Genomic DNA, 12,771 nt, shown 5'->3' on the forward strand with positions numbered 1-12,771 from the left:
ATTCTCTCCTTAAATTCTATTACCTCTCATCCTTTGATCTTCCCAAAAATCCATGTTAGGCCACGCAACTGATTCTCTTTGCCGTAAGTTTATAATCCAGGCAACCACTTCATTGCCACATCAATTGCCCAACAAGAACCTTTTTTTTAAATTCATTAGTGGGACGTGTTCGTCACTGGCTGGCCAGCATTTATTGCCCATCCCAGTTGCCCGAGGGTAGTCAATCACATTGCTGTGGCTCTGGAGTCACGTGTAGGCCAGAGGAGGACAGATTTCCTTCCCTAAATGATATTAGTGAACCAGATGTTTTTTTCTGATAATCGACAGCGGTTTCACGGTTAGCAGTAGATTCTTAATTCCAGATTGTTTTTATTGAATTCAAATGCCACCATGTGGGTGGTAGGATTCGAACCCGGGCCCCCAGAACATTAGCTGAGTTTCTGGGTTAATGGTCTAGTGATAATACCACTATGCCATCATCTCCCTTCCTGAAAAAAGCAGAATTTGGTCGTTACAAAAATTACTCAACTGTGCAACAATGAAAGGAAATGGAATTACTGTTGACTATAACGGTTACTATTAGTTCCCATTTTGGTAACTCAGAATTCTTGAGTGTAATAGATCATTTCACCATCACAGTAGAGATATTGTTGGGAAGTTCTTTCATATTATGGTAATTGTAGTGGTACCCCTTAAACTAGAAGATGTCACTGTTTAGCGTAAATATGGGATGAATTTTAACATGGATAAGTATGTGGGATTTGGTGTGTGCACTTAGTGAGATGTGGAGATACCGGCATTGGACTGGAGTCAGCACAGTAAGAAGTCTCACAACACCAGGTTAAAGTCCAACAGGTTTAATTGGAATCATGAGCTATCAGAGCACTGCTCCTTCATCAGGTGAGTGGAGAGTTGGGTTCACAAGCAAGACATATATAGACAAAGACTCAGTTGCAAAATAATGGGTGGTATGCGAGTCTTTATAGGTAATCAAGTCTTTACAGGTAATCAAGTCTTTACAGGTAAGACCATGCGAGTGGAGAGAGGGACAATCACAGGTTAAAGAGGTGTGAATTGTCTCAAGCCAGGACAGTAATACAACATCTCATGTGTGCGGAATGTGACTATCAGTTTTTGCTCCACGATTCTGCATTGTCGTGTGTCTTGAATGTCGCCTTGGACGATCGGAGGCTGAATGCCCTTGACTGCTAAAGTGTTCCCTGACAGGAAGGGAACACTTCTGCCTGGTGATTGTTGAACGGTGTCCATTCATCTGTTGTCCTTGCGTCTACACGGTCTCACTGGTATACCATGCCTCGGGACATCATTTCCTGCAGCATATCAGATAGACAACGTTGTAGTGAGAGGCAGGGGAGGATTAAAAACAAGGAAAAATAATCAGAGAACCTCAGAAAACTGGCTCCAACTTGCCAATTTCCAGCTTTTATGCAGGCAGGAAATAGAGCGCATTCCAGGAGGCTGTTTGGCACTTAAAGTATGTTAATAAAGTTCCCCACACCATAGACTCCTCCACATGACTGGATGTGTCACCGCACCCCTGGGTCAGGGGTCAGACCTACCCTGGCTTGTGTGTCTTCACCCAGAATGCCCCCAGCTGACTGGAGGCCTGGCTGTCAATCTACATGGAGACCCAATTTTGGATTCAAAACTTCTCAGCATGAGGAGGTAGCCAGACGTCCAGTTTTCCCATCTGCAATTCTGTCTCTTTACAACACCTACGTGATCATCCCATCTAAAAGATCCATGCCCTGTTTTCAAGGTTTTGTCACGGAAATTCATTAGCTTCTTATCCTGGATGAGACCACACAGGAGGCAATGGCCTTTGCTCACAAAGCATTTATTTACACACTAGATATTTACAAGGGTTTATTAAATACCACTAAATATAACTGAAGGTGTCCTTAAATGCAACTCAGACACCTCATTCAACGAGTGACATCATGTGATGTCGCTTCTTTTGCACATGCTCAGTACACCATTATTAGTTATGTCTTTACACTACTTCTTCCCCTGAGTTTTTACACACTGTGCTATTTTACACACATTCGCCGACACCTCCCCCCAGCATCTCTTCTCTTAAAGGGAAAGCCTCCTCCCCCTCCCCTCACCACATACACACACCAAATCCCACACATTTATATGTGTTCAAATTCCTCCCATATTTACACTCAACAATGATGTCTTCTAATTTAAAGGAGATCACTAGAATTACTATAATATCAAAGTCAGTTTGGTGGTTTCACCACTGTCTTCCTGAATGAGTGCAGAGCTCCTTCTGGGGTAGAGGAGAATCCTCCTGTCCTGAGATCAGTTTGAGAGGCTGTCAGTCTTGGTTTGCATCGTTTGTGATGTAGTTGGCACAAGAATCTCTGTCCACGCAATTGATGATTTTCTGGCCTTCAACACTAAGATTGAACATTTGAATGAATAATACCTGACTGGATCCTGACTGGAAACTATTCCAATTGCTGTAATTATTCCAACACCATACTCGCACAGATCTGATGCCTGATCCATAGTCTAGTAACTGGAGGCAACTCAATGAGGTAAGTGACAAACTAAAGTATTTATTGTTCAAGAAGAACCACATACAACAAAGGTTTTAACAGCGCAACTGTACAGGTCTACACCCAACAATGCTCTGATTCCAACTGCAGCCTTCCAGTCCCAGGAATGCATGCCCTCATTCCGAATAGGCTCAAGTTCACACACTTACGCTCCATTGGTGCCAGCCCAGTCACGTGGCCTTTTAAGGCCACACGTAACTTCTCTTCTCTTCTCAGAAGGTCTTGAGCTCTATAGCACTGGTTGAAAGTACAAGCCTCAACCACTTAATAGGCTTCTTCCTGGCTCAGTCATGGTCTTGCCTGTGACATTCAACAGCAAGGTGTGGGGTACTAAGGGAGGTTGAGTATCAAGTCCATGTCCCATCACAAGCTCACATGGGACAAGCCCATTATGCAATGGAGTCAAATGATAACTAAGCAGAGCGAGCTCAAAGTTGTCATTCTTCTTCCAGGGGACTTTGATGGTGCATAGCTCTCACTCTGCTTCTCCATTAGCCTAAGAGTATTTTGGGAAGAAGGTAAAAAATCTGCCTCGTACGTCTCCTTTAAACCTTGCCCCTTGCACCTTAAACCCGTTCCCCCTAGTAGTTCTCTTCCACCCTGGGTAAAAGCTTCTGACTATCCATTCTGTCCATGCCTCTCAAAATCTTGTAGACTTCTATCAGGTTGCCCCTCAACCTCTGTCATTCCAATAAGAACAAACCAAGTTTCTCCAACTTCTCTTCATAGTTAATGTCCTCCAAAACAGGCAACATCCTGGTCAATCTCTTCTGTACCCTCTCCAAAGCCTTCATATCCTTAGGTAGTGTGGCGACCAGAATTGAACACTAATGCCAAGTGTGGCCTAACTAAGGTTCTATAAAGCTGCAACATGATTTGCCAATTTTTAAACTCAATGCCCCAGCTGATGAAGGCAAGCATGCCATACACCTTCTTGATTACCTTCTCCACCTGCATTGCCGCTTCAAGTGACCTTTGTACTCGTACACCCAGATCCCTTTACCTATCAATACTCTTAAGGGTTCTGCCATTTACTGTATATTTGCTATCTATATTAGACCTTCCAAAATGCATTACCTCACATTTGTCCAGATTAAACTACATCTACCATCTCTCCGCCCAAGTCCCCAATTGATCTATATCCTGCTGTATCCTCTGATGGTCCTCATCGCTATCTGCAAATCCACGAACCTTTGTGTTGTCTGCAAACTTACTAATCAAACCAGTTACATCTTCTTCCAAATCATTTATATATGTTACAAACAGCAAAGGTCCCAGCACTGATCCCTGAGGAAAGCCACTTGTCACAGCCCTCCATTCAGAAATGCACCCTTTCACTGCTACCCCCTGTCTTCTTTGACCAAGCCAGTTTTGTATCCACCTTGCCAGCTCACTCTGATCCCATGTGACTTCACCTTCTGCACCAGTCTGTCATGACAGAACTTGTCAAAGGCCTTACTGAAGTCCATGTAGACAACATCCACTGCCCAACCCTCATCAATCATCTTCACCAGTTCCTTGAAAAACTTGATCAAGTTCATGAGACACAACCTCCCCTTCACAAAACCATGTTGCCTCTCACTAGTACGTCCACTTATTTCCAAGTGGGAATAAATCCTGTCTCGAAGAATCCTCTCTAATAATTTCCCTACCACTGATGTGAGGCTCATTGGCCTGTAATTACCTCCTTACTTATCAAAAATCTATCTTGCTCTGTCTTAAAAAATATTCAAAGATTCTGCCTCCAGCACCTTTTGATGAAGAGCGTTCCAAAGACTTAGTGCCCTCTGAGAGAAATAAAAAAAAATCTCTCAAATGGGCAAGCCCCTACTTTGAAACAGTGATGCTTAGTTCTCAATTCTCTGACAAGAGGAATTATCCTTTCCAGCACCACTTCTCGAGTCTCCTCAGCATCTTATATAGTTCAAACAAGTTGCCTCTTACTCTTCTAAACTCCAGTAGATATAAGTCTCATCTATTCAGACTTAGCTCAGAAGACAACCCATCTATTCCACTTATCAGTTCAAAGTACCAGTAAAGTGTAAACTCCTTCTCATGCACTTACATCATTCCTTAATTAAGGAGACCAATATTGGACTCCAGATGTAATCTCAACTAGCACACAATCGGGAAGGACTGCAACTAAGGGTTCTCAATACTGACGCCACAAAGTTTCAGCATCAGATCAACCATAGACGAGAAAAGCTCCTATTGTTTGCGACCTATCAACTTTCCTTAGCCGCTGAGTATTCCCACATCTTGAATATTTGTTGCTGTAATATAGGCAGTAGTTGTATCCTACAGGCAACATTAGGGTGACTAACTGAGTAAGTAAAATTGCATTTTTATGAATGGATTTTCAGGGATTTTTACTGATGTTTTGGAGTTGAACTGGCCACCCAAGCAAGAACTGTAAATGTATACCTTATACTGCTGGAGTCAGGGGAAATCTCATTGCCATAGAAGACTCATAGAATCCCTACAGTACAGAAGGAAGCCATTCAGCCCATCAAGTCTGTACAAACTCTTACCAAGGCTTACCCCATGTATTTACCCAACTAATTTCCCCAATTTATGCATCATGAAACACTAAGGGCAAATCCCACATGGTCACAGTCAATGACATATTCTCCCCTCAATTAACACTTGTAACAACTAAAGTTTATTTATTAGTCACAAGTAGGCTTACATTAACACTGCAATGAAGTTTGTATGAAAATCCCCTAGTCGCCACACTCAGGTGCCTGTTCGGGTACACTGAGGGAGAATTTAGCATGGCCAAACCACCTAACCTGCACATTTTTGGAATATGGGAGGAAACTGGTACACCCAGGGGAAACCCATGCAGACACAGGGAGAATGTGCAAACCCCACACAGACAGGGACTCAATGCCAGAATTGAATGTGGGTCCCCGGAAATGTGAGGCAGGAGTGCTAACAACTGCGCCACCGTGCCGCCCTGATCAGCTCACTTTAATACTTTCCCGGTGTTCCTATAGCTCAGGAACATATTGACACCTCAGCAGGAGGAGAAGCCCAAAGTGATAAAAGAAAACTCAGCTGCAGCCAGGTCAGATCTGGACCGAATCAAAGAATTTGTTCCCACCGCAGTGCACCAAACCTTTTCTGCAATTTCTCTAAAACAGTTCATAATGCTTAAAGCAATTTGCTTTTTATCTTCATCAAGGCAAGCACAATTGGCATGACTTACATCCAAATGCAAAGGGGTTATTGTCACACCAGGGCCAATGTTAGTTAAACAGAGAATGACAATTTTGTTTATGCCACTGCATGGTGGCACAGTGGTTAGTGCGGCTGCCTCACAGCGCCAGAGTCCCAGGTTCAATTCCAGCCTTAAGTCACTGTCTGAGTGGGGTTTGCACATTCTTCCTGTGTCTTTGTGGGTTTCCTCTGGGTGCTCCGGTTTCTTCCCGTTGTCCAAAGATGCTAGGGTTAGGTTGATTAGCCATGCTAAATTGGTGTCAGGAAATTAGCAGGGCAAGTATGTGGGGTTATGGGAATAGGGCTTTGGTAGGATTGTGGTCGGTGCAGACTCAATGGGGGTTCTATGATCCTCCATCAAACAAGGAAGATGGTGATGACTGCAGTAGTACATTCCTTTGTCATGGATAACAGCAGATTGACACACCAGCATTCAAGTCTTTCAGACTATTTACAGCGTAAATCTATGACGAGACAAGTTTTAGTGTCATATAGCTCAACTGGGGGTTCACCAGAGATTGATCACATCTTGCAGTGGTCCAAACTGAATTAAGTATTTCAAAGGAGTGGAGCAGGGTGGCACAGTGGTTGGCACTGCTGCCTCACAGCGCCAGGGACCCAGATTCAATTCCAACCTCGGGTTGCTGTCTGTGTTGAGTTTGTACATTCTCCCCATGTCTGCATGGGTTTCCTCCCGATTCCTCCCACAGTCCAAAGATGTGTAAGTTAGATTGACTGGCCATGATAAGTTGACCTTTGGTATCAGGGGGGTTAGCAGGATAAATATGTGAGGTTACGGAGATAGGGTGGGATTGCTGTCAGTGCAAGTTCAAAGGGCTGAATGGCCTCCTTCTGTTGGGCTGAATGATCTGTGTCTGTGCTGAAAATTCAATGCAAAACTGATTATAATCTTGACAAGGCCTTTCACTCAACAGCCTCAAAAGGCTGACCAATCAAAAATCATCCTGAAAGGTAAAAGGTAATTGTGAAAGGTAATTACACAAACCATTTAAACAGGAAGTGTAGCCAATATTTTGCATGTGTTTTATTTTCCTTCTTCAATACAGGAGTATCTGAAGGTTCGACGCAAGAAAGCTTGATTCTGAGCCACCTTCACTGCAGAGAACAATGAATAGAACTTCAAACGCATTTGGGAGCTGTGCTGGAGTCTTCTGATGACTGGAGGCCCAACAGGGAGTACAATTTTCTCCCAAACAGTTGGTTTCTGCCGAAGCCTGGGGTGGAGGAGAAACAAAAGGGCAGCTGGAAGAAAATTTCCTCAAATTCTATCCCTATCTTCATTCCAATTTAAAGGAAAACTCCATCAACGCCAACTTGTGTTTCTAAAAAAGGTCTACAGTCAGATTGCTGACCACATATACTCAGCTGATAATGTTGACTAAGCGGTTTGAATGATGAAAAAGACATTTCGATAAACCATTGGATTTCAAAGAACAAAGAACAATACAGCACAGGTACAGACCGTTCAGCCCTCGAAGCCTGTGTGATAAGCTCAAAAACAACCTTCTGCCCTTATTCGGTCTGTATCCCTCTCTTCCCTCCCTGTTCATGTACCCATCCAGGTCCCTCTTAAAAGTTACTAATGTGCCTGCTTCCACCACCTCCTCTGGAAGTGCATTCCAGGCACCCACCATCCTATGATAAACTTCCCCCCACACATCTCCGTTAAACTTTCCCCCTCTCACTTTGAATCTGTGCCCGCGTGTAATTGACACTTCTACCCTGAGAAAAAGCTTCTGACTAACCATCCTGTCTTTGTCTCTCATAATTTTATAGCTCTCTATCAGGTCTCCCCTCAGCCTCTGTATTTCCAGTGGAAACTATCCTACTTTATTCAACCTCTCCTCATAGCCATCACCCTCGAAACCAGGCAACATCCTGGTGAACTTTCGTTGCGCTATCTCCGAAGTTTCTACGTCCTTCTGGTAGTGTGATGACCAGAACCGCACGCAATACTCCAAATGTAGCCTATCCAAGGTTTTATGCAGCTGCAACATGATTTGCCAACTTTTGTACACAAAGAGCCCAATTTTACCACTTTGATTCTAAATGCTGAACCTAGGCACAATTAAGATCTGACTTGGAACCTTGCTCTCAGGCACCCCCATATGCACTCAGCCTGAAAAAAAAAATCAGGGTTTGAATCATGTTGTGGGCAGAGCTTAGCGTGCCTGAAACGATCGGAGCTCTGAACTGCATGTGCGCAGTTAGAAAAAAATTTGAAAAAATGTACTCATATCAGATCGATCCCGAGCCACAAAAACCAGAGAAAGTAGCTCGGGAATGAAAAGCGGGAGTGATGGCTCCCACAGACATCACTGTCCCTCTTATCCACCCATCCCCCCACTACCCATACCAATCGTGACCCTCTTCCCCCTTCTCCCCCACCAATGACCCACAGAGTGGCGGTGGACCCTCCAGCCCCCTGACTAGAGTTCCACCTGGCCTTCCCCCACCCCCACCAAAGATACATCTTACCTGCCTCCCTCCCCTCTACCCCCCTGCAAGAAGAGAATGATCTGGCCTCCACCTCCCACCCACACAGAGATACATCTGACCCACCTCCTCCTCCCTCCCCTTCTCACTAAAGAATGATCAGTCCCGCCTCCCTCTCTGCCACCACCGATCTGGGTCAGAGAGCCGTTGGAAGCCCTGAACTCACCTCTTCGGAAGATGGAGCACCCAAAACAGACTTTTATTTAGCATGTCCATTTGGGCCCAATTCCAGATTGACAAACGCGATGGTAAAGAGGGAAATGCTGATAAAGTTGGGCGGGTTCATTAATTCAATTTAAATGCATGCAAATACATGTAAATCGCCGTTTAGTGCTCGTTTCGGGCACGATTTGGATCGTGGCCATTCCCAGGCCTCGGTAAAGTGGGCATCTGTGCGGACGCAGGAGCAGATTGCGTTAATGGCCTCACACCCGACTTTACCTTGTTTTTGCAATGGTAAAATCGGGCCCAAACTGTATACTGATATATTGAAAGTGCTTCACATTTTAAAAATATTGATTAATAATGGCCATGATTCACCCACTGCGATCCACAACTTTTCTGTCAGATTGCAGTAGGAGATGCACATCTGTGGCCTCGAATAGGGATTTACACGTGCACCGGGAACACATGCACATCTCCGAGAGCCAGTGAACAGTCGCTGGTCAGACCACACTGGAAACCAGCAGAAAGGCACATAAGTCATTTAAATCTTTATTGCATGTATTTTAAATATGTATATTAGTTCATTATCGTGGCCTTTCAGGTCCCGATTGAATGTCTCATCTCACCTGGAGTATTTCATTCTGGCAGGGTTCAGACTAGCTCCCCATGTTTGGGTAACTAGCAGGAGACCCTACTGGAATGAGGGGAGGCAACTGGGGCCCCCCCAGGGGACGGGCGGTGGTGGGGTGATTCCCCTGGGCAAGGGCACCCTGGCAGTGCCAACCCCTGCCCCCTGGCACTGTCAAAGGGGCAAATTGCCCATGCCCAGGCGCACCTTGGCACTGCCCATTGGGTATCGGGCAGTGCCAAGAGGGTGGGGCTTATTGTGGACAGGGTCTAGGAGTGTTCAGTGGGGGTGAGGCTTCCCGCTGCCACTCTGCAGACAAGATCGGTCTGAGATGAAGGGAGGGGCAGCACCTGCGGCAGGCTGGGAATGGGGATGCTCTGGAGGGGCCGGGGGGGTGCGGCCTGTCGGAGTGAGGGGGAGTGGGGCATTGCCACTGCTAGGGGGGTAGGGCCTGGGCATCAGGACACTCTTGGCCAGGGCGTTGGAGTCAGGACTGGCCTGGGAATTGCTGTGGGGTCTGCGATTGGGCCATGGTGGGGGCCATGCTAGAGGACCAGCACTTCAGGGGTCCCAGGCTGGCCAACAAATGGGAGGTTGACTCTGCATGTGCAAAGTTCCAGAACTGTCAGACTCCCGCGCAAATAGACCCCACTCCCTGGGTTTTTAGGCAGATTCTCAAATGGGACCTCTTCAGAGCACAGAGTGAGGAGATTCAGGTGAGAAGCTGAACTGACAGAACAGTCAGGATTTAGAACAGTTTTCCCACCAAATCAGCACTTTTGTGAGAATCACCCCCAACATTTCTGATAGCAGAGACATTTTCTGAATTGGAAGATGTCACTACAATCCATATGGTACCATTATGGAATAAGTAACAATGAGTTTCCCAACATTTTCACCAAGGGGAAGTGAAATAATTTAACAGCTTTCTATTCGTTCTGTTGCACCATAGTTCAAACTTGAGAAACTTCATTTCTGCTTCAGATGTTATGGAATTTCCTTCCAATAATGCAAGAACAAACTGACAAAACTGGCTTCCTGCAATAACTTTTTGCTTGCTTATGTCGGTCCACCTTGTTGTCTAACGAGGGGCATACATGCGATGGGTCATGCTGGGCTGCTCTTGGATGTTTCGAGAGTAGCCAAGTACTTCGCGTCATTTGTGTGCGCTTAAACTGGACCAGCAGATGGGCACCATGACAGCTCAGTGACTATCACTGCTAGCTGTGCAGATACTTGGATTTGGGCCAGTATCTGTGGGAGTTTGTGCATTCTCCCTGTGGTTGCATGGGTTTCATAAGAACATAAGAAATAGGAGCAGGAGTAGGCCATCCAGCCCTTCGAGCCTGCCCCGCCATTCAATAAGATCATGGCTGATCTGTCGCTGCTCAGTTCCACTTTCCCGCCCTCTCCCCATAACCCTTAATCCCCTCTCCTATCAAAAACCCATCAACCCGCATCTTAAAAATATTTAGCGAGGCAGCCTCCACCACTTCAACGGGCAGAGAATTCCAGAGATTCACCACCCTTTGAGTGAAGAAGTTCCTCCTCAACTCCGTTCTAAACCGCCCCCCTTTTATCTTGAGGCTGTGCCCCCTAGTCCTATTGTCTTTTTTTTTTATTGTCTTTTTTTTTGTTTCCTCTGGGTGCTCCAGTTTCCTCCCACACCCCAAAGATGTGCTCTTAGGCTGATTGGTGTAACAAATTGTCCCTAAATTATTCTCCCCTTAATCTGGTTTCCAGTGGGGGGTACCATAAGCATAGACATGGCTCAAGGTAGAGGAGGAAAAGCACATGGTTAAAATGGTGGCGCGGGCTCATTGGGCCAAAGGGCCTGTTTCCCGTGCTGTGCTGTTCTTTGTTCTTAAAAGGAGAATTCTCGGTGCTTTATAGGCTGTTCTGTATCGTTGTTTGGCTATTGTTTTTGTGGCACATGCTATTTTTTAACTCTGATATTTATCAGAAGTTCTGTAACCCAGATAAGTCTAAGACTTATTCCCGCCCAAGAGACGGGCAGCATAGTGTTGAGCAGGTCAATGCGCGTGCGCCGATCTGTCAGCACGGAAATCGGCGCATGCTCAGTGGTTCCCCCATCACCTGCCTCCAGATCACTGGCCTTCCAACTTCCACTCCTCCCCACCATCCCCTGACCGCTGGCCTCCTGGGCCAGCCCCTATGCCCGGCCTCCCCAGCCGACCCTGATCACCCTCACTCTCTCCCTCTCCCAGCTCCCAGTGATCCAAATTGAAAAATGGCAGCGCACACTCCCCCAACTCCACCCAGGTAGGCCCATCTGCAGTAGGTGCCATCCAGTGCCAGTTTGCCCCGTCAGCAATGCCAGGGTGCCAGCAAACATGCCGTTGGTACTGAATTGAACTATCTGCATAGGTTATGTTCTCATATCAATGATTCAAAATTGCACTTTTCATTATTGGCACTTTTCAAAATAATACGCAAATCACTAGAGAAATCCCACCTTAAGTAAGAAAATTGAATTTTAACAGTTCACTTATCCTCACCACAGAAAAACAGTTGAAATGTCTTTAGCTGAAACAAACTGAAAGGCAACGTCCTGATTTATTCAGATTGAAAGGTCAAGTCAAAAGATAACAAATCTCTTCCTACCCAGCATTGATTTCCTTGGTTTACAAGATATAAACTGAGGTTGAGTACAGATTTATATAACTGTCAATGTCAATGAAGTAAAACTTTTAGTTGTTTCACTTACAAAGCTACATTGTACGAAAGTGGAGAGTGTTGAATGATAGACCACAACTTTTAGCTGCTGTGTTAATCTGCGCTTCTGCTAAATCGTTAAAGATTTGTCAAGTTCAGAGGGCTAATGATGATGAAGACTGACAGTTCACTGACATAAATACCCTGCAAATTCCTGGCCAATGCGGTTGTGCATATCCCAGTCTGGAAAGTTTGACATCTCAGGGTTTAATTTTCTTTGTTCACTATTTATAGACTGGAGGTTGATGATGAGTCTCTGTTAAATTCTTTACCATTGTGATACAGCCATAAATCCATTTATTTCAAAGCTGTTGAAAGGAGCAATTAAACCCCTTGGAGATTCTAACTCTTGGATAGTACTGCCGCAGTGCTTGCTACCACAAAAGAAACTGTTTTGATTTCTTACGTAACATAGTAATGTTAGCTATTCGATTACTGAAGACAGGAATTGTTTATGTTAAGCATTCTTTCTCTCTTTGGTACATCATGAGTGCATACAACCCACTTTACAGCTTTTCATCTCCACCTTCCCTACTCTATGTCTTTCTTTACCCACTTCTTTAAAACTCAAATCTTTGACCTACAATTTGCATTTTGTGTAGCATCACTGAACATTTTCTGACATGGAAGACAGTCTACAGTCCCACCATCAGCATGTTTTCGGTGGCTGGGGACATACAAAATATGTCTGATGGCTAGAACATGAACAGATACCACTTCCATGGCTTTCTTCAATAAGCCACATGAAGAAAGCGCTAAATGGAAATTTATCAAGTGACGGTGTGGATGAGCCATATTTATCCTCAACACATGCAGTGCTGAAACCTCGTTCTGAGGGAGGGACATGGGTGAAATGGGAGATACTTTGAGCCAATACCTACTGTTCAATTAATCCTGGAGAGGACAGTTTGATAA

The sequence above is a fragment of the Carcharhinus amblyrhynchos genome, chromosome 29 (genome assembly GCF_965287045.1).
Source record: "Carcharhinus amblyrhynchos chromosome 29, sCarAmb.v2.hapA, whole genome shotgun sequence".
NCBI lineage: Eukaryota > Metazoa > Chordata > Chondrichthyes > Carcharhiniformes > Carcharhinidae > Carcharhinus > Carcharhinus amblyrhynchos.